Source organism: Lissotriton helveticus, chromosome 3_2 (genome assembly GCF_964261635.1).
Source record: "Lissotriton helveticus chromosome 3_2, aLisHel1.1, whole genome shotgun sequence".
In the NCBI taxonomy this organism is placed as follows: domain Eukaryota; kingdom Metazoa; phylum Chordata; class Amphibia; order Caudata; family Salamandridae; genus Lissotriton; species Lissotriton helveticus.
Genome location: NC_136062.1, coordinates 391,751,654 through 391,772,091, shown reverse-complemented (window position 1 = coordinate 391,772,091; position 20,438 = coordinate 391,751,654).

Below are 20,438 nucleotides of genomic sequence, written 5' to 3'. Positions count from 1 at the left end.
GTACTCCTCCCTCTGGAACCAGGAAACTGCACTAACCAATCCTGGTGCTGCTCTCACAGCATGTGAGCAGCACCAGGATTGGTGGAGTGGCCTCACTCAGCTCTCTCAAGAGCACTGGAGGCCCGCGCTTTCTCTAACCCAGCTGTCTAACACAGCTAGGTTAGAGAAGTTTAAAATGCACAAGTCTGGCTGGCCGTCAGAAGATGGCCGGCCACAGAGACATGCAAATTTTAAAGAGCACAGCTCCCGCCGGCTGCCACTTGGCAGCACTGGCCCCGCCCCATCCTGACACATAGGCCCCCATTAGGATGGCGGGCGGATCGCCCCCGCCAGGCCGGCGGTAATCTGCACGCCATCCGTGCCGGAATGACCCCCCCCGCCATATTATTATGGCTGGGGGGTCCGCGGCGGACGGAAAGACCGTCCACCGCTTTTCCGCCCCGGTCGCCTTGCGACCAGGCAGAAAAGGTTTCTCTATGGTGGCGGTGTCTATCAGACACCGCCAGCCATATTAGTATGGGCATTTTCCAATGCCTTTCCGTGGCGAAAGGCATGCTGAGTCTGATTTGGGGGCCCGTTACGGGCCCCCAGGGACTCCGGGTGGGGTGGGGGGTGCACATGGGGGGTACCTATGGTACCCCCCAGCATTTCAAAGAACAACGTGGCAGGCACCGCGCAGTGCCTGTCACGTTGTGCTTTGAAATGCACAAGATGTATTCTTAGCAATGCAGCGGGCGGTGCTTTCAGCACCGCCTGCCACAATGTTAAGAATACGGGATGCGCCTGCCACTGTGGCGGGCGCATCCTAATAGTCCCCACGGGACCCCCGCCCTTATGGGGGGCGGTACCTTGTACCGTGGGGATGGCGGGCGAGCAAAGTCCACCCGCCATCCTAATAGGGGCCTTAGTTCGGGGTGGATTGCTGAAAAATAAAATGGTCATAGATACACTTTATTACCATTTTATTTTTCAGCTCCGTGGATACTGAGGAGATGCGCCTCTGCTCAAACGAAGGAGCTGTCCCTGGAATTGGCACACAAAGATGCACATAATACATACACACACGCACACACACACACACACATACACGTACACTCACACACACAGAAAGTGCAGCGTGACCCTCAGCAGGGCAAGTGTCACTAAAATACAAACATACTAACATACATGGAACAGTCACAGCACAGGCAGCAGTGCAAACTGTTACACATATACACACAAACACACACTTAGGGGACATGCTTGTACATAGCGACATCACGTCTTACTCTCCTGTCAACATGCAGTGCCTTGAGGGTTTTTACCCTTGCGGCCACTGCAAAGCCTGTACACATAGTAAAAGTTGGAAACAGGTGTACTACAATGGGATCACCAAAAACATTACCCAATTTCTGACATTTAGTTCTTCATTCGTAATATATGCCATAATATGCAGTGGTACATTCGGAGCACCACGTGGATGGCAAAGAAACTAATTTTGGAGCACACTCGGGCCATTACCAATTTTGACCCCAAATACCCTGTGGCACGCCATTTTAGGGAGAACCATTTTTCTAATGTCAAGAATCTCAGTTACATCATCCTTGAACAAATCGCAAAAACCCCCAGGGGAGGCAATAGGGTCCTTAAATTAAGACAAAGGTAGTCCAAGTTGTTCATAGACTTCCAAACTAACAGCCTGATTCATCAAAGACCCGTTTTGCGAGTCTTTAATAGCGATTCATAAGGAATCGCTATTAAGGACTTGCAAAACGGGATTCATGTAGGAATTGCAAAAAATATTGTGATTCCTACATGTTCCTTATTTGCGAGTAGCAAATTGCTAATCGCAAATAAGGAATAACTCCCCATGCATTCCTATGGGCCTTTAGGCCCATAGGAATGCATGGGGAGTTATTCCTTATTTGCGATTAGCAACTAGCTAATCGCAAATAAGGATGCGATTTCAAGGGTGCAGGGGTGTCCAAAGGACACCCTGTAGCACCCCTGAAATGTAATCTACATTGGTGTTGTGTGTGTAACATGCAACTTAGAAAAATGCATTTAAATGCATTTTTCTAAGTTTTTGCTATTTACCACGAGGTCTGACCTCTCGGTAAATAGCGGCCCAAAATTGTGATTTCGCAATTTTAAAATGATTCATGAATTGCATTTAAGGAATCTCAAATAGAGATTCCTTAAATGCAATTCTTCGCAAATGTGCGAATTCTTTAATAGCGAATTTTGCATTTGGGATGATGAATCCCAAATGCAAAAATTGCACTCGCAAAAGGCAAGATTCTGAGAATCTTGCCCTTTGCGAGTGCAATTTAGCTTGATGAATCAGGCTGTATGTCTCCGGGGGGCCTGAACCAGGAGGAGGAATTATCAATACATCTGAAAGAATAATGTCTGTCACTTGCGAATGTTCCTCATGATCTTCCATTCCTTATGTAACTTGTTCCAGTTCTGTGCCCTAGATTTCATTTTTATTTAATGTGTATTCACTCAACTTCATGACAGGTAATTTCATCCTGTTATTTTACTCTTGTTCTATCTATCTGTTCTTTTTCCAGGAGGAAAGGAATTGTCCAAGTCACCAGCATTCACTTCTCACGGGCGTCCCACCCTTTCTTTTCTTCTTTACGAGCACCAGGACATTCCTGCATTCACCACGACCACTAATGCTTTACGGGTAACAACATGTATTGTCGACTTGCTTTTGTTGACAATCATCACAGAATGCTGCTCTCTTTAACCATCCCCTGTCACCCTGCCTCACTCACCGTGACCTGGTCACTTGATTCCAGTGACTCTCCGGGCTATGTCACAGTAGTGTCAGGCACTTGCCTGCAATGCCGTACATGGACCCTTGTCCATTGTACCTCTTAATTTTCTGGAATTAGATCCCATTTTGCCCCTTTGTAGCCTTTACATCTTTTAGAGCGGGCTTGCATGTTATTTCAATACAACTTTATTGAGCAACCTCAGAGACACTCATGCCTGACCCCAGGTCACTCCCCACGCAGCACGACTCCCCTGAGTGCCCGAGTGCTGCCGAGGTTCACCGCTGGTGTGCCCCTGGCACTGCCTACCTTTTCTTTTGCTGTGCTTTTGTCCCTGTAGCTTGTTATTGTTTACTGTATTTTTTAGGCGCTCCTTTTGCGCCCCTGCCTTTTGTGCCCCCCCCACCCGCTCCCCGCTTCCCGCCGCTGCTCCCCCGCGGCCCACCCCCTTTTTCCTTCCTGTATTCCCTGCCCTCGCCCATTGGTAGCCCCGCTCCCGCCTCCCAGCTGCCCCTCCCTCCCAGAATGGGCCGAGTGCTGCTGTCCAATCGGTGCTCTTAATTTACAGATGTGCAGTTTTCATTTTTATGAGACGGCCGTGAACAATACCGAGGCACCATATAGACGGAGGCTCTGCCACACATGTCCCGGACACCGACAACACCCCGGACGCAAAGATCCACATCAGCCTACACAATGGGGATACCAATAATCACGCAGAACCTGACTGTACCTGAGACTGCACCGGAGAATCAGCCGAGTACCCGCACACTGGCTAAGCTGGCAACTATAGCCCACCAGATCCATGGGAGCTTCTGGCCGAACTACCTTTCCCCTACCCCTTCTCACACTACTCCTCTCCACCTTCCTGATATTGACCTCTGCCTTCACCTCTCCTGGCCCTAGTACCCACCCTGTTTATCTCCTCATTCTAATCCTCTCCACTTTCCTGCTGCTGACCTCTGCCTTCACCTGTCCTGGCCCTTAGTCCCGACCCTGTCTATCTGTGAATTTTTCCATGTCATGTGAGATCTAGCTATTTTGTCTGATGCCCGATGGTGCTACCCGGTTTAGCAATAGGGGAGACAGGTCGGTGATTTCCTCCTTGGACGTCACCTACCCAGCCGGTCATCAGCCAGACTTACTTTCGTCTCTCCTGTTGTCTCTTCCCGCTTACTCCCTCTATCTTTGTCTCTCCTTCTCTCCTCTCTCAATGTATTGAGACTGAACTATTTTGTCAAATGCCCGATGGAGCTACCTGGTTTAGCTATAGGGGAGTTGGGCCGTGGACTCCCTCCTTGGTCGTCACCTACCCAGTCGGCCGTTAGACAGACTTCATTTTGTCTCTGTCTATTGTCTCTTCCCCTATCCCCCCTTTCTCTCCTTCTATGCCCCTCCCCTCTACGCTCCATTTATCTTGCCCTCCATGTTTTTTTAAAATTGTTTTTCCCATCGAGACCGAGCTATTTGGCCACCGTCCGTTGGAGCTACCTGATAGCTATAGAGGAGATGAGTTTTGGGACTTCCCCTCGACGTCACCTACCCAGCCGGACTTTGGACAGACTTTCCTTTCGTCTCTCTGCCGTTATCTCTCTACTATCCCTTTACCCTTCCCCCCTTCCCCTCTACACTTCAATCATCCCGTCTTCTATGCTCTTGCATTTATTTGTCTAGCAATTGATGTAAATTTAACTGACGTGATCTTGTAAAGTAATATTTGTGGAACCTCATGTAAAGCGCTCTGATACCTCCGGGTCTAGCCAGCGCTATATAAAACTCTTGAATAAATAAATAAATAAATAATAAATAAGAAGGTGAGTGTGACCTGACCCCAGGTCACTCCCCACGCCGCACGACTCCCCTGAGTGCCCGAGTGCTGCCGAGGTTTACCGCTGGTGTGCCCCTGGCACTGCCTACCTTTTCTTTTGCTGTGCTTTTGTCCCTGTAGCTTGTTATTGTTTACTGTATTTTTTAGGCACTCCTTTTGTGCCCCTGCCCTCTTGCCCCCCCGCTCCCCGCTCCTCGCCGCTGGTCCTCCGCCCCCTTTTTCCTTTCTGTATCCCCTGCCCTCGCCCATTGCCGCCCCGCTCCCAGCTGCCCCTCCCTCCCACTTCGCCTCTTATGGAGGCTGCGCAGCGGACGCACGTAGCGGGAGCGCCGCTGGCCCACCGAAGGCGTGCCAAAGGCAAGCCCATCTGCGCCCGTCCGAGCCTTGACCGCACTCAGCACCAGAACCCCTGGACCCCGCGCCCCCCGCAACGCCAGATTGCACTACGACTCCAGCACCCTCCACGCGCTCAACACCGAACAAGACCACCCTTGCTACCGGGCCACCCCGAAGCGCACCCAAGGGCCCTTTGCCTGCCGGAACTGCAGATTCACCAGAATCCAGCCCACCAAACCACCAACCAGAGAACCCAACCACCTCCGCTGCATTCTCCTCAACACTCGCTCCGCTCGCAAACACGCCATTGATCTCTGGGACCTTCTAGACTCTGCCGCCCCCGACGTCGCCTTCCTGACGGAGACCTGGCTGAACGCCACCTTAGCACCAGACATCGCCATAGCCATCCCACAGGGCTACAAGATCTCCCGCAGAGACCGCATCAACGGAGTGGGAGAGGGAATCGCCATCATCCACAAAGACACCATCAGAATCTCGACCAACACCGACGACACCCTCACCTCCGCCGAGCACATGCACTTCCACATCCACACTGACCCCAACAGAGGAACACTCGTCTACAGACCTCCCGGACCACGGCCACAGTTCAGCGACACCATCGCCGACCTCGTCAGCACCCACGCCCTCGCCTCCACGGACTACATCCTCCTCGGGGACCTGTACTTCCACCTCGAGAACACCAACGATGCCAACTCCACCACCCTGATCGCCAACCTCGCCAACCTCGGACTCAAACAGCTCGTGACGACACCCACCAACGCCGCAGGACACACGCTGGACCCCAACTTCTCCATCAGCCCCCACGTCTCCTTCAACCACATCACTAAACCCCACTGGACCGACCACAGATGCGTCCACTTCACCTTCAGGAAACCCACCACACACTACCGCACCCAACCGTTGCCACGCCGCTGCTGGGGCAAGGTCACAAAGGACCAACTGACTACCACCCTCGCCCTGAGACCACTCACCGACCCCACCGATCCAGACACTGCCGCGACCAACCTCAAACAGTGGATCAACGACTGCGCCGACACCCTCGCCCCTCTCAAGACCTCCACAACCAACCACACCAACAAGAAAGCCGCCTGGTTCACTGTAGACCTCCGGATCTCCAAGCACACTTGTCGGAAGCTGGAGAAGAAATGGATCCACGACCGAACAACTGACAGCCACACAGCCCACAAAGGCGCCACCCGCAGACACCACCAACTCATAAGGGCCGCCAAGAGGACCGCCTTCAAGGACCACTTAGACAACAACACACACAACACCAAAGAGCTCTTCAGCATCGTGAAAGAACTCTCCAACCCCAGCTCCAACACCAACTACATCCCACCAACACAAGACCTGAGCGACTCCCTGGACACCTTCTTTCACCGCAAGATCACCGACATCCACGACAGCTTCAACTCCGACACTCCCGCACCAACCACCGAGTCCACCACCCCCGTGACCAACACCCGCACCAGCCGCCTGACGGCCAGGTCCAACGTCAGCGACGAAGACACCATCAAAACCATGAACTCCATCCACTCCGGATCCCCATCTGACCCCTGGCCTCACCACGTCTTCAACAAAGCCAGCACAACCATCACGCCCCACCTCTGAAAAACAATCAACAGTTCCTTCGAGACAGCAACCTTCCCGGAAAGCTGGAAGCACGCCGAGATCAATGCCCTTCTGAAGAAGCCCAAGGCAGACCCCAAGGCCCTCAAGAACTTCCGGCCCATCTCCCTGCTCCCGTTCCCGGCAGAAGTGACAGAGAAGATTGTCAACAAACAGCTAACCCGCTACCTCGAAGACAACAACATCCTGGACCCCTCCCAATCTGGTTTTCGCAGCAACCACAGCACCGAGACCGCCCTTATCGCCGCCACTGACGACATCAGGATCCTGATGGACAAAGGAGAAACAGCCGCCCTCATCCCCCTGGACCTATCAGCAGCCTTTGACACAGTCTGCCACCGCACCCTATCAGCATACCCCGATGACGCCGGAATTCAAGAGAAGGCCCGGGCCTGGAACACATCCTTCCTCTCCGGCATATCTCAGAGCGTCCGCCTCCCACCGTTCTGCTCGAAATCCACCGAGATCATCTGCGGCGTCCCACAGGGATCCTCCCTCAGCCCGACGCTGTTCAATATCTACATGGCAACGCTCACCCACGTCGCACAACAACATAACCTCAACATCATCTCCTACGCCGACGACACCCAGCTGATCATATCCCTCACCGAAGACCCCCACACCGCTAAAGCCAACCTCCACAGAGGAATGAAGGCTGTAGCCGACTGGATGAAGGACAGCAGACTGAAGCTGAACTCAGGCAAGATGGAGGTCCTCATTCTTGGACCCACCCCAGCAGCCTAGTACGACTCCTGGTGGCCCACAGCGCTAGGCGCAGCCCCGGAACCCACAGACCACGCACGCAACCTGGGGGTCATCCTCGACTCCACCCTCTCCATGACCAGGCAAGTCAACGCCGTCTCCGCGTCCTGCTTCAACACCCTCCGCATGCTCCGCAGGATGTTCAAATGGATCCCTCCCCACACGAGAAAAAACGTCACCCAGGCCCTCATCACCAGCAGACTCGACTACGGGAATGCCCTCTACTCAGGAAAAACAACCAAGCTCTTGAGACGACTACAACGAATCCAGAACGCGTCGGCACGACTGATCCTCAACGTCCCCCGACGCAGCCACATCACACCCCACCTGAGAGGCCTGCACTGGCTCCCCGTCAACAAGAGGATCACCTTCAAACTCCTCATCCACGCACACAAAGCCCTACACAACACCGGACCTACATACCTCAACAATCGACTCCGCTTCCACACCCACACCCGAAACCTCCGCTCAGCCAACCTCGCCCTCGCCACAGTTCGTCGCATCCGGGAAACCACCGCCGGCAGCAGATCCTTCTCCTCATGTAAATAAAAATAGTTACGCGCAGGAGTGTAACATACAAACGCATAAGAAGCAAACTACATGGCAGAATATGTAACGCGTGGAATATGTTTAATGCACTTTAATCATGATAAATTCAAACAGGTGATTAATTCTTTTGTATTATAGACATACCCCTGAGTAAAAAAGATGAAGTATGATGGAGAAAATTGTGGCAAAAGTTAAGAGGTTCATGAATTTGGTTCATTGGATTCGTTTTTGGCTGTGCAGCTTGAAGGGGATCGAAATGTGGTGCCCACGTGTTTGTACTAAATTGCAGCGCATTTGGACAGAGCGCGGAGAAATCTTGCACGCCTACAAAGTTAAATTGAGAGAGTACTTTGATGATGAAATTATACAGAACAACAGAGCTATCAAAGAGAAGGTGTGCATCCCACTACCCCATATTTGATTATGTGTGAAGGAGCCAATAGTACATAGCAACAGTTTAATAGACATTTGACCAACTTAAAGGTAGATGTTCCCCACCCATTCCTTCCCCCCAGCCGCCACATCTTTGCTGATGTGGTGGCAGCAATCAGATCTTATCTTGAACGCTGTTAGATGCGCAGATCCCCCGCAACCCAAGATGTCTACATATTTTAAACCTTTATTTCTCAACAAGTACTGAACAGATTTACACTAAATCACAAAAAGCACACTTACTGAACAAATATTCAGCTTTCTGACAAATTAGTGTAATTTTCATCAGCAGTTTGGGCTGTAGCTGTGTCTAATTTTCCTATGGGAAAATTAAATGAGAAAACGTGTTTTGGGATAACCACTTTTGCATCCAAAAACTTTCCAGCAAGCACTGAGGCGGATGGGCTAATTCATTTTTAGAATGTTTTGTGGAGATTCGTCAAAGGTTACTAAAGTTATAAACAAACCAAAAAATCAATTTCCTATGGAAAGGTGATCCTAACTAAAACTACCTAGGGGCAACCACCATTGGGTTATATGCCATACTAACATATAACACCTCTGTAGTCACAGTTAAATATGAATTTGAATTTAAAAGGCATTTTTTTCTTAATACCTTCTGCTTTTCTATGTAGCTGCAGATAACTTTCCCAAAAAAGTTCATCCGATTTGGGTTACCATTGAAAGTTTAGTACAGATCCATTAGGTGAGGACAAAGAAATGGGGGTGGCCAATGAGAAGACACAGATACAGAAAAGCCCTGAACTGAAGTACATTGAACTGGGCATGAAACTATAACTTTACTCAGCAATGTGCCTGTGCTTGGTGTAGTGTAAATCTTAGAAAACAACTAAGTAGTTTTCGGGAAATCAGTGTTATAAAAATAGGTTTTGTAGGTCCTACATTACTCCAATATGTCAATCAAGAGATAGATATCTGAACCAATTGGGTTGATGACAGGGTCTGGTATATACGTGCAGCTGCATTTATGTTAATAATGGCAAGCCAGTGAAAATAAATGTGACCAATAGCACCCTATTTAGAGAAATTTTAATGAGAAATACACATTTGCATGTTCGATATTACAATGCAAAGGTTAAATTCCCTGGGGGCATATTACAAACAACTAGCGAAAATTATCGCAAAATGCCCTTAGCGACTTTTTTTTATCGCTTCCTATCGCTGAATATTTTAGCGGAGAAAACATGCTATTGGCAACGTTTTTCTCCATAGCGCTAAAATATCCAGCGATAGCGGCGTAATGCGAGAATATCGCTGAGAATGTAGCGATATTCTCGCATTAGCGACGAAATGCTCTTAGCCATGTTATCCACCTCCCATTGGATAACATGGCTAAGAACTGGTCTGAGCAGGCGTTAGTTTTTGGCGATAGGGGGAATATTTCCATCGCTACGCGGCCTTGTGAATAGGCGATAGCGACGTTTTCGACTGCTTTCAGTCGCTAACGGTTTGGGTACGCCCACTTTGCATGTCATAAGCGATAAATATCGCTGACATGCTAAGCGGGCCCCAAACTGCTCGCTACCGCCTTGAAGCTGTCGCTAACTGCTGTTAGCGACAGCTTGATAATGGGGCGATAGAATTTTCGCCGCTTAGCGGCCGAAAACGGCCGCTAAACCGGCGAAAAGTGCCTATCACCCCCTTGATAATATGCCCCCCTGTTATTACTGCAGTTTGATGTAACTGCTTATTCACACATTCATTACTACAATTGCAAATGTAAAATTCCATGTCACATTATATATTTAATATCTTCCCAACCTACTACCCTACTAATTAAATGACAGCATTACAAAATACAAGTGTAATAAACATATAACAAATACAATACATATAATAGGAGATAAACCAGCACAATTACACAATGAATTAGTTAGCAAAATTATGAATCACATAATATGTATTTGACAAAAAAGAATTCACACAAAATAAAAAGACATTAAATCGTATTTACATTCCCACCTTATTCCCCTACTAACTCAGCAACCCGCAACTAAAATATTAGCTAAATAAATCACTATCAGCCGCGGACCGTGCAGGTAACAGCGGTGGGTAGGTTGGGTCGGGTAAGGGAAGATTACAAAGAAAGATGCTGAGGGAAAATTCAAAATCCCTCCTTACGTGGCCCCACCGCCCCATCGCTGTTACCTGCACCGCGGCTGATCACTAATAAACTGTTTACCAAATTAGCAATCAAATCGATAAATAATATACAATTAAAAACTAATTTGCATTCTTTTCTAATTCTGTATACATTAATTATCTTCCACCCTATACGCTGATAAACCTACAACCTGTAACTAAAATATTACTTAGTATTATTAATAATAAAACTATAATTAAAATTACAAGTTTAAATTAAAAATATAATTTAATAATTATACATTTTACATAAGAAATAATCAATAAAATATTAATTAACAAGAAAAACGAATTTACCATTATATTGCAAGTAGTTCTAATTTAAATAACAAGTATTGGAAATTGGGTACTTGTTGAGGGGGGTGAAACCCTGCTTAGGCAGCAACATCATTCTCTGTCAAAGTGAGACACAAGCAAAACCCCAATTTAAGTTGAGTGCATCTTTCTGGTAGCTTGGTATAAAAGAAGTTAGGCTTAACATGGAGGCAATGAGTAAAGCATTTACGAACCACCTCAAACTGAAATAAAGTGAAAACACAGCACAAGAAAAATCTCACATCAATTTAGAAAAATAAAGTAAAATGTAATTAATTGACACCAAAACGACACAGATCGAATCAGTAGAACAAGAGATATGCAATTTGATAGATTTCAGGTAAGCAAAGTCCCTAAAAGCACAAATCTCCACTTGCAGCTTTCTGGTCGAGTGAGACAGAGTGAAAGTCACAAGTCAGGCGACTGAAATGGAGCACGGGCCGGATACAGGTACCAGGTTAGTCCCACTGAGAGAGTAACCTTCAAAAAGCCAGCGCGAAGTGTTCCATTTACAGTAAAATGGGCCAAAGAGGCAGGTAGAGAGGTGAAGATGATCATCGATGTAACGTGAAGATCCTGTTGGGCATCGTGGATGGTCGTTGCTGGAGCTATGAGTTGGTTGTTGTGGGTGCACTACAGTTGTGGGTGCTGTAGTGTGAAGTGCCTATTTTGCTGGCGGTTGCTGTGTTTGGGTTCATCGGAGCTTCGCGTGGGCAGCACGTTTCTAGCACAAACACGCCCGTTTGTGGTCACAAAGATCCCAAAACTTTAGGATGTGTCCTTTTCTTTGAAAGGGAGCTCCACTGATGCCATACTAAGGATCTAGGGCCTGAGGGGAATCTCTGCGAAATCAGGAACTAATTACAGGAGGGCTCAGGCAGGTCCAGTTGTAGATTAAGCCGGCTGGCAAGATGTAGGCAGGCATCTGGAGCTTGTTATGTCGCCTTACCTGACTCTTGAAGTGACTTCAGCCTGGGATGAATGTTGCAGGTATAGTCTTATTTTTCATCAAGCAGGGCAGCAGAGTAACAGAACATCAGGGCAGTAGACTGCCAGCAAAGTAGCACAGCATTTCTTCCTCTTTATTATCCACATGTCCAGGAATGTAGTGAAGAGTTAGGTCTGAGTGGCCAATATTTATACTTGGTGCCAGCTTTGAAGTAGGAGGAGTTTCTAGAGAATTCCCTTTTAAGTGCCTCACCTGTCTTGGCTCCAAGCCAGCTGTATGAACAATTCAGTAGTGATAAGTCCTTTGTGTGAAGACAGGGCACCGCCTTTTCAGTTGTAAGTAGGGCTGTGCCCATATCCGCCCCTCCTCCTCTCTCCAGTTAATGGCCCATCTCAGCACACCTAATCCCTCTATCGTGTGGCTGTCTGGAAGGAATAAACAAAGTCTAACTACCAACCACACCTAGTAATGTGACCCAGTTATAAGCTGCAGGCACCAAATGGATAAATGAATGAATATCGGGATTTGTAAAGCTTACAGCTACTACTAGAGTTTCCCCGTGCTAAACCAATGCAGAAAGTACTGGAACCCAATTTAATCCTTGATTAAGTGTGTTTCCAATTGTTTGCCGAAGGTTTTAGCACAACTAATACCGCTAAAGGCCACCAAAATGATTAGGGCAGGAAAATGCCAACTTTCTAATTCTGCCATTTTCAAAATTGTAACTTAAAATCTAACTTTACCATTAGAGAAGACTTTTAATTATAATTTTTCAGACACTAAATATGAAAACCAGACAAAACGTTTATTCTGCCATGTTGAAATAGCAGTTTAGAATACACATACATGCTGCAATGGCACAGCTGACACATCTTTAAAATGGCCACCTAAGTGGGTGGCACAATAAGTGCTTCAAGCCCACTAGTATCATTTTATTTACATGCCCTGGGCACATGTAAGGTCACTTTACCAGAGTCTTACTGGTAAAATAAATAATTCAGGGGCATATTATCAAGACAGGCGATAAAATGATCGCAGTTTTAGCTGCAGAAAACTGCTGCTAAAACGGCGACAATGGGCTTGATAATATGCACTATGGAATTCCAATTGAAGCCCATGTTAGATGTCCTTCACATTTAACATGGGCTTCAATTGGAATTCCATAGATCATATTATCAAGCCCATTATCACCGTTTTAGTGGCAGTTTTCTGCAATTAAAACGGCGATAATTGTATCGCCTGTTTTGATAAGTCAGTTTTAAATATGCCACTATTACCTTGTTTAAAGGAATGTTAGCAGTAGTAAAGTGGACAGAGTTGTAAAAGTCAACAAAAATGGGTTTGGAAAAAGGAGGGTGAAGGGAAAAAGTATGGGAAATTACCCTGAAGAAAGGATAACGTTAAACAACAACCCACCCTATCCCCCTACAAACCCAACAACCCACTACGGCACTATAAATTACTAAATAATCTTTTTGTAAATGTATAAATCATTTAAAGTAACAGACCATATTTGATCAAATTAATAACAATTATACCAACAATACTAACATCTAAAACAATATATTAACTAAAACACTTTAAAATAATTAAATAGATATATTTAGGGGGGCGTGGCTTGGCGCCGGCTGAAATGGCCGCCTGATCCAGGAGCTCCGCCGGCCCAAGCCCTCAACTTCATTCCAGCCGCACAAAATCCGCTGCTTCCCGCGGATGCCTAGTGTCACCGAGTTTCCCTAACCCCGCCGCACACAGCGGTCTGCCTCCGTATCCTCTACGCCTCATCGGAGCTGAGATACGGCCCTTGAAGGAGCGGGCCGGGAGAGGCCCCAGTGCGTGCCTGCATCGCGGCCGGCATGCCGCACAACGTGAGGCCCCGGCTTGCGGCCTAGTCCTGGTGGGGACGGACTTGGCCCTGCAGCGAGCGCCCGGTTTCCACTGTGCGGCGCCCGCTGGAGTGAGACCGCCTAGATGCGAGGACCCTCGGACAGGAGCCAGAGAGACTCTGTGCTGGACATTCTTGCCTTGTGAGGAGGCGGCGCGTGGTGAGTCGCGGCCGGCGCGCCGCGTGTGGAAAATTAGTACGATTTTGGTAAACATTATCTGCGCCATCTTGCCTTTTCCCCGGATGCCACACTTTTGTCGTGCGCACCCGCCATTTTAGGTGCCTCGATCAGAACCACCCTCTGCACGCCACTGGCCCCCAGCATAGCCCTTCACCCTCGCAAAACCCGCACACTGACAACCCCCCGCTCTCGCATGCCTTGGGTCATAAACCCCTCTCCAGCGCAGCTCTGCCTCAGAGCCCCATCCTGTTCCTGGCGCGACCCCTCCCTTCATTCCTTTCATGGTCCCAGATCCTTTGATGCAAAAACCCCCTTTTTCTGTGCCCGTTTGCCTTCCTCGTTCCCAGGCCGACACCTAGATCTGCCGATACTGTTTATTGCCCCTCCCCGTACAGTAGAAAGCTTCCCTCATCAAAGGGCCCCCGAATTGATCAAAGCCCTCACCCTATGAGATCCGACCAAACCCCCACATTCCGTGAATCGGCGGAATGTCCAGCTGCGCGGTAGTCATCACCTGTTGTGACCGGGTGAGAACTTCTACTGTAAATGTGTATGGGAACGGGCCTGAGGGGGAGATTCGGAGGATATCCTTCCGTACATCAAAGCATTGCCACAGATGTGTTGTATGTAATAAAGCAATAAACCAATGTATAAGAGGCCAGGCCTCAGAGATGCAGTTAGAGCACCTCGTGACGATACTTGCTGTCCGAACTGATGTGTTCTCCTCCGGAGAGAATAAACCTTGTTTCCTGCCTTCCCGTCTCCAGCGCCTGCCTCTTCATTGGTTAATATTCTGTGGGTTCAAGTGGCGACACCGCCGGGCAATACTTAAGGATTTTTGTTCATCAGTTGTCCGTGACCTTTTTAACAATTGGCGTCCCAAACGTGGGGCCCATCAGCGACTCGTGGATCCAGTGGGAGAGGTCCTGACGACAGAGTGAACGACTGCAACGATCGGGAAGTGCACCTGTCCGATAGACCCTCGTCTGACAGCCGATCATCCGAACTTCACTGGTTCCGAACAGACCTCTCTCGAGTGATCTACAGTCCTGACTGGGAACCATCAGGAGTGCCACGAAGATTACGAGGAAAAGAGGACGATCGGGCGCTGGATTCGGAAGACAAGAAACTGTCCATGCGGTCCGGGTAAGGTCGTGTAAACACGACGAATGGCGAAATGATTATTTGAATTGTTTAGAAAATACTAGTATTACTCATTGTTAATTTATTTGGAGATCCACTGTCTGCAAACGGAGAAACAACAGGCTCTCTCTTTGCAAGCAGTGGAGGATAGGTAATGCAACCGCCGCGCCTATCTTTCTCCCCCACTGATTAATTATCTGAAACTGAACTATTGTTCGCGGACTGTTTTTCTGGAGATTCTCTGTCTGCAAACAGGGAAGGCCCCCCCTCCCCTTTTTGCAGATAGCGAAAGGGTAAGGTAACGCAGACCTTTGCGGGCCTACTTATTCTCCCCACTGAATTATTTTTACCGAACATTGACTATTTGATATTGGTTCATGAGGTATTCACTGCCTGCAAACAACGTAGAATAGGAATATTCTGTCTAGTCTTTGCACGCAGTGATAAGATAGGCAGTGCTGACTTTTTTGTCCCCATTGTGCTCCGTCATGTCTGTCTTCTCCCCACTGATTGGTAGCCTGTTTAGCCCGGACCGCTTATTAGAGGTGAACCATCCGGCTCCACTGGAAGGCACCCCTAATAAGGACATGTTCATGAAGCATGGATTGATCGCTATAGCCTATAACAAACTGTGGCATAAATATACGAAAAAGGATCGAGAAAGTCAGTGGCCACTGATAGGATCCTTCGATAATGACAAAATAAATGCGCTAGAAACAGCCCTTGGTAAAAACAAGATCACACCCACTATGCTTGATAGTTTCGGCATGTGGCGCAAAGAAACTGAACAACGTAAAAGGAAAATTGAGAGTAGGTTGGAAAAAGAGCTGCGAATAGCAGCCCACCTAGCTGCTCAGAAATTAGAAGAAGAGATAAAGGAAAGGGAGAAAGCCAAACAGAAACTAGAAAGGGAAACCTCAAGCCAGTGCCCGGTTAGAACGTCCTCCACGCTTTACCCTGATCTACCCTCGAAACAACGAGCCAACGATGATCTGCTGTTAGGTCCTCCGATCATCTACATGCCCCCTCCATATGCCCCCTCCCAACCCTTAGCACAACACTCGCCACCCCCAGGTACAAACGAAGGTAGTGCCACAGCTTCGGCCCCCATGGTCTCTGTGCCGGCCGAACCCCTTGCACCAAATACTCCACAAACGACAACGTTAGGCGACCCTGAGACCCGAGGGACCGGTTCCGCGAGAACAAACAGACTAAGCAAAGATGAGCGAACAGTGATCGACAAGATAGTAAGAACACTGGTAGAAAGGAAGGAAGGTGAAGAGTACATCACGGATATGTTTAAATCGTATACAGGGAGTCACAGACGACACTTTACTGTACGACTGTGTTACCATGTCTTGAACGCATACGAGGACCGATACCGAGACAAAGGTCCCGAGAGCCTAACGACTCTGTACCGGAAGGTCGATATCGGGGATGAGGGCGAGAGTGATGTGACGGACCTCCTTACGCGTACGCTTGAGGTTCTCCGCCACCTCACTTAACGAGAATCGGGAACTAAACCCACGACATCCGTGGCGATCGAACCACAAACTGAGCAATCTAACACCATGATGCCGATACGAGAGGCTGCCCCTTACTGGGTTCCTCCGCGAGGTACAGGGACTCACGATGACGCGAACCACCAAGATGCAAAAGGAAGGGTAGTGTACAACTGGGTCTACCAGCCATGGGACCGGCAAGAGATTCTGACATTCCGGAAATCTCTGCCTGACCTGCGTAAAAACCCCACTGCCTTCTATACTGAATTGGGTACAGCCCTAGGTTCAACAATCATGACCCTGGCTGACATCGACTTGTTTTTTGGGTTATGTCTACCAGCTGATGTGTGGAAGCAAATCCGGAAAGTCGACCACCTTGAGCTGTTCGGACACACCTGGTCACAACTCGATACCTTCGATAAACAACGAGGACCTGGACAAAAGCCTTTAAAAACCATCCTAGACCTTCCAGATAAAATTGTACAGAAATTAAAAACCCTGATCCCAGAAAAGAAAGTGGACTGGTCGATAGTAACGGCCTGTCGCCAGAAACCCCAGGAGGATGTATCAGAATACTTCTCCCGGTTTGAAACGGTGTTCTCCGATTACAGCGGCCAGGACATGACCACTGCAACCGGACACCACCTGTTTGTCCAGAATTATGTCAAGGGTCTGTTGTCGGAGGTCTCCCAGAAACTGCAGGCTAGCGAGAGTAGTTGGGCAGCCTCCAAACCTACGGCTATCCTCCAGATGGCCCAATATTATGAACATCAGAAAAATGAAAACGATAGGGCAACAGAGAAGAAGAAGAAGGACTTGAAAGAGAGGGTGATGATGGCCCAACTGCAAGGGGTGACTATAGGGCGAGACCAATACCGGGGAAACTATCAGACAAACGCCCCTAAGGCTGCGTTTTCCCAGGACCGCACTTTGACTCCCCACAGTGGACGTACAGACCTTAGACAGGACCAGTGTGCTTTCTGCAAAGGAACTGGCCATTGGAAATCCCAGTGCCCAGTTCTTCTGGAAATAATCAGAAACAAAGACCCCAAGGACATAGTAAGTGGACCGAGAAATAAGGGACAACAGCGAGGACCTCCAAACGACACAACTAACGATAGATCAGGCAGACCAAATACATTTGATCGACCCAGACAGAACCAATACCAGCAATCAGACTACGATGACGCCCACGACTTTGCATAGGACTGCCAGGGGCAAGGGAGGGATCCAGTCGAGCTCTATGTTGACCAGCAAGGCCCTTACGTCACTGCTAAGGTCCTGGGTACCAAGTCTCCATTTCTGGTAGACACTGGCGCAACACGTAGTGCGTTATCTAAACGACTGATTCCGGGGGCACCCTTGTCTGGCTCACTTATAACATCGACAGGTTTCGATGGAACGCCCTCCACTAACCCTTTGTCTGCCCCGATCCTCTTTGACGTAGAAAATAACACCACTGACACCACGTTTTTGCTTTCCTCAAATAGCCCTGACGCCATTATGGGACTTGATTTATTGAAACACTTCCGAGCGACAATCAGATGTTCCCAAGACGGAGTTCGAGTTTTCCTTTACGACAACCCCGTTCTGCTCAGACATTGCCCTCCCCGACGCATGTTTTCCATCACCGATGCTGACACATCCCTGCTTGACACTCTGCCTCCGTATCTGTGGGCTAAGACGGATTCAGACGTAGGGCGCATGTTGATTGACCCAGTACACATTACTGTCCGACCAGACACTACACTCCCGAAACTCCCACAATATCGGATATCGCCCGAGGGCGAGAAGGCATTGGTGAAGATTATTCAGTCACTAATAGATGCAGGAGTGGTAGAGGAAGTGGTAAGCAACGTTTGCAATAGCCCTATCTTGCCCATCATCAAGAAACAGGGAGAGGGAGATGAGAAGGCATACCGTTTTATCATCGACCTTCGAGAGATCAACAAAGTGGTAATACCCCAGTACCCTGTGGTCTCAGACATCACCACCATCCTGACTTTGATTCCTTCTACTGCCACCACCTTCACTGTCATTGACCTCAAAAACGCATTCTTTTCCATCCCCATCCACCCAGATAGCCGATACCTCTTCGGCTTCACCCTGAAAAATCGTTCATATAGGTTCTGCCGAGCACCCCAGGGCTACACAGAAAGCCCTAGCATTTACAGCCAGGCCCTCAAGAGACAACTGGATCAAGTCCAGTTACCCGACGGAGTGGTGTTAGTACAATATGTCGATGACATCCTTTTGGCAGCCGACACCGCTCCCTTAGCAGTCACAGCCACCATTCAACTCCTACACTTCCTTGCGGAAAATGGCCACAAGGTCTCCAAGAAGAAGTTACAATTCTGCCAACCCCAGGTCACTTACCTAGGCCACCTTTTGTCCAAAGAAGGAAGGAAACTCACCCCTGATCGAATCCAAACCATTCTCGAAACCCCTGTCCCTAAGACCCAGAAACAAGTTCGCTCCCTACTAGGCCTCACCTCCTTCTGCCGACAATGGTTACCAAACTTTAGCCTTGTAGTTAAACCGCTGCTTTCTCTGCTAGGTAAAGACGTCCCCTTCCCACTCCCTTGGACCGCTGAGTGTCAAACCTCCTTCACGGAACTACGAGATTCCCTTTGTTCGGCCCCTGTCCTAGGTACCCCCGATTACAAAAAGCCCTTCTTCCTTTACACTCACGAAAGGGAGGGGTGTGCTTTATCTGTCCTGACCCAGGCCATCGGCCCAAAGCAACGACCGTGCGCTTACTTCTCTGCCACTCTTGACCCTGTAGCCAGAGCCTTGCCTGCCTGCCATCGAGCTGTAGCTGCTGCTGCAATCTCTATCCGACAGAGTGAGGGGATCGTACTCTCGAACTCCCTCACGGTACTGGTACCCCATGCGGTTGACACCCTCCTGAACCAAACCAAGACACAACACCTAACGAGTGCACGACTGACTGGATACGAACTGACTTTACTTGCACCCCATATCACCCTGAAAAGATGCACCACACTGAACCCGGCAACTCTGTTACCCTTGCCAGAGAACGATCCCAATGTGCACCCTGCGCATGACTGCGTGACCCTTACGGACGAACAGACCAGGAGTAGGGTTGACCTCAGAGACACGGCCTTCCCTGACCCTGACGGGGAGCTGTGGGTGGACGGTTCTTGCATCAAACTCCCCGACGGCACCACTTCCGCTGCCTATGCGGTCACCACAGCTCGAACTGTAATCGAGACAGCCCGCATCGCGCAACGATCTGCCCAGGCAGCGGAACTGATTGCCCTGACACGAGCCTGCATTCTGGCAGCAGGAACCACAGCGAACATTTACACCGACAGCCAGTATGCCTTTGGGGTGGTTCACCATTTTGGGCTCCTTTGGAGGGAAAGGGGATTCCGGACCTCACACGGCACCCCCATTTTACACGGGGATCTAGTCTCCGCCTTGATCGAAGCTGTCCTCCTCCCCAAGAAGCTTGCCGTCATCAAATGCCAGGCACACAAAAAGGTGACAGACATTATTGGACAGGGAAATGCACTAGCCGACATCACTGCCCGAACGACAGCTGAAAACAGGACGACAACACGTATGTACGTGACCAGGTCACAAGCAGAAAAATGGACTGACGCTAGGGACACTATTAGAGACATTCAGATGGCTAGCACCCAGCACGAACTGACTGAATGGGCACGGGTGGGGTTGAAAGATGACGAAGGCTGCTGGCGGACAAGAGACACGAACAAATGGTTGCTACCTGACTCGTATCTGATTCCCATACTGACTATGGCACACTCCCCTGCCCACATAGGATCAGCCCCCATGATTGAACTTGTCTCCAGAGTTTGGCACAATGATAAAATCACAGACTCCGCCAAACGTCTGGTCCAACAGTGCTTGATATGCCTGCAACACAACCCCGGGAAGGGAACTGTAGTACCCCGGGGGGGTTTTGGGGTCCCAGATCACCCGTTCGAAGTC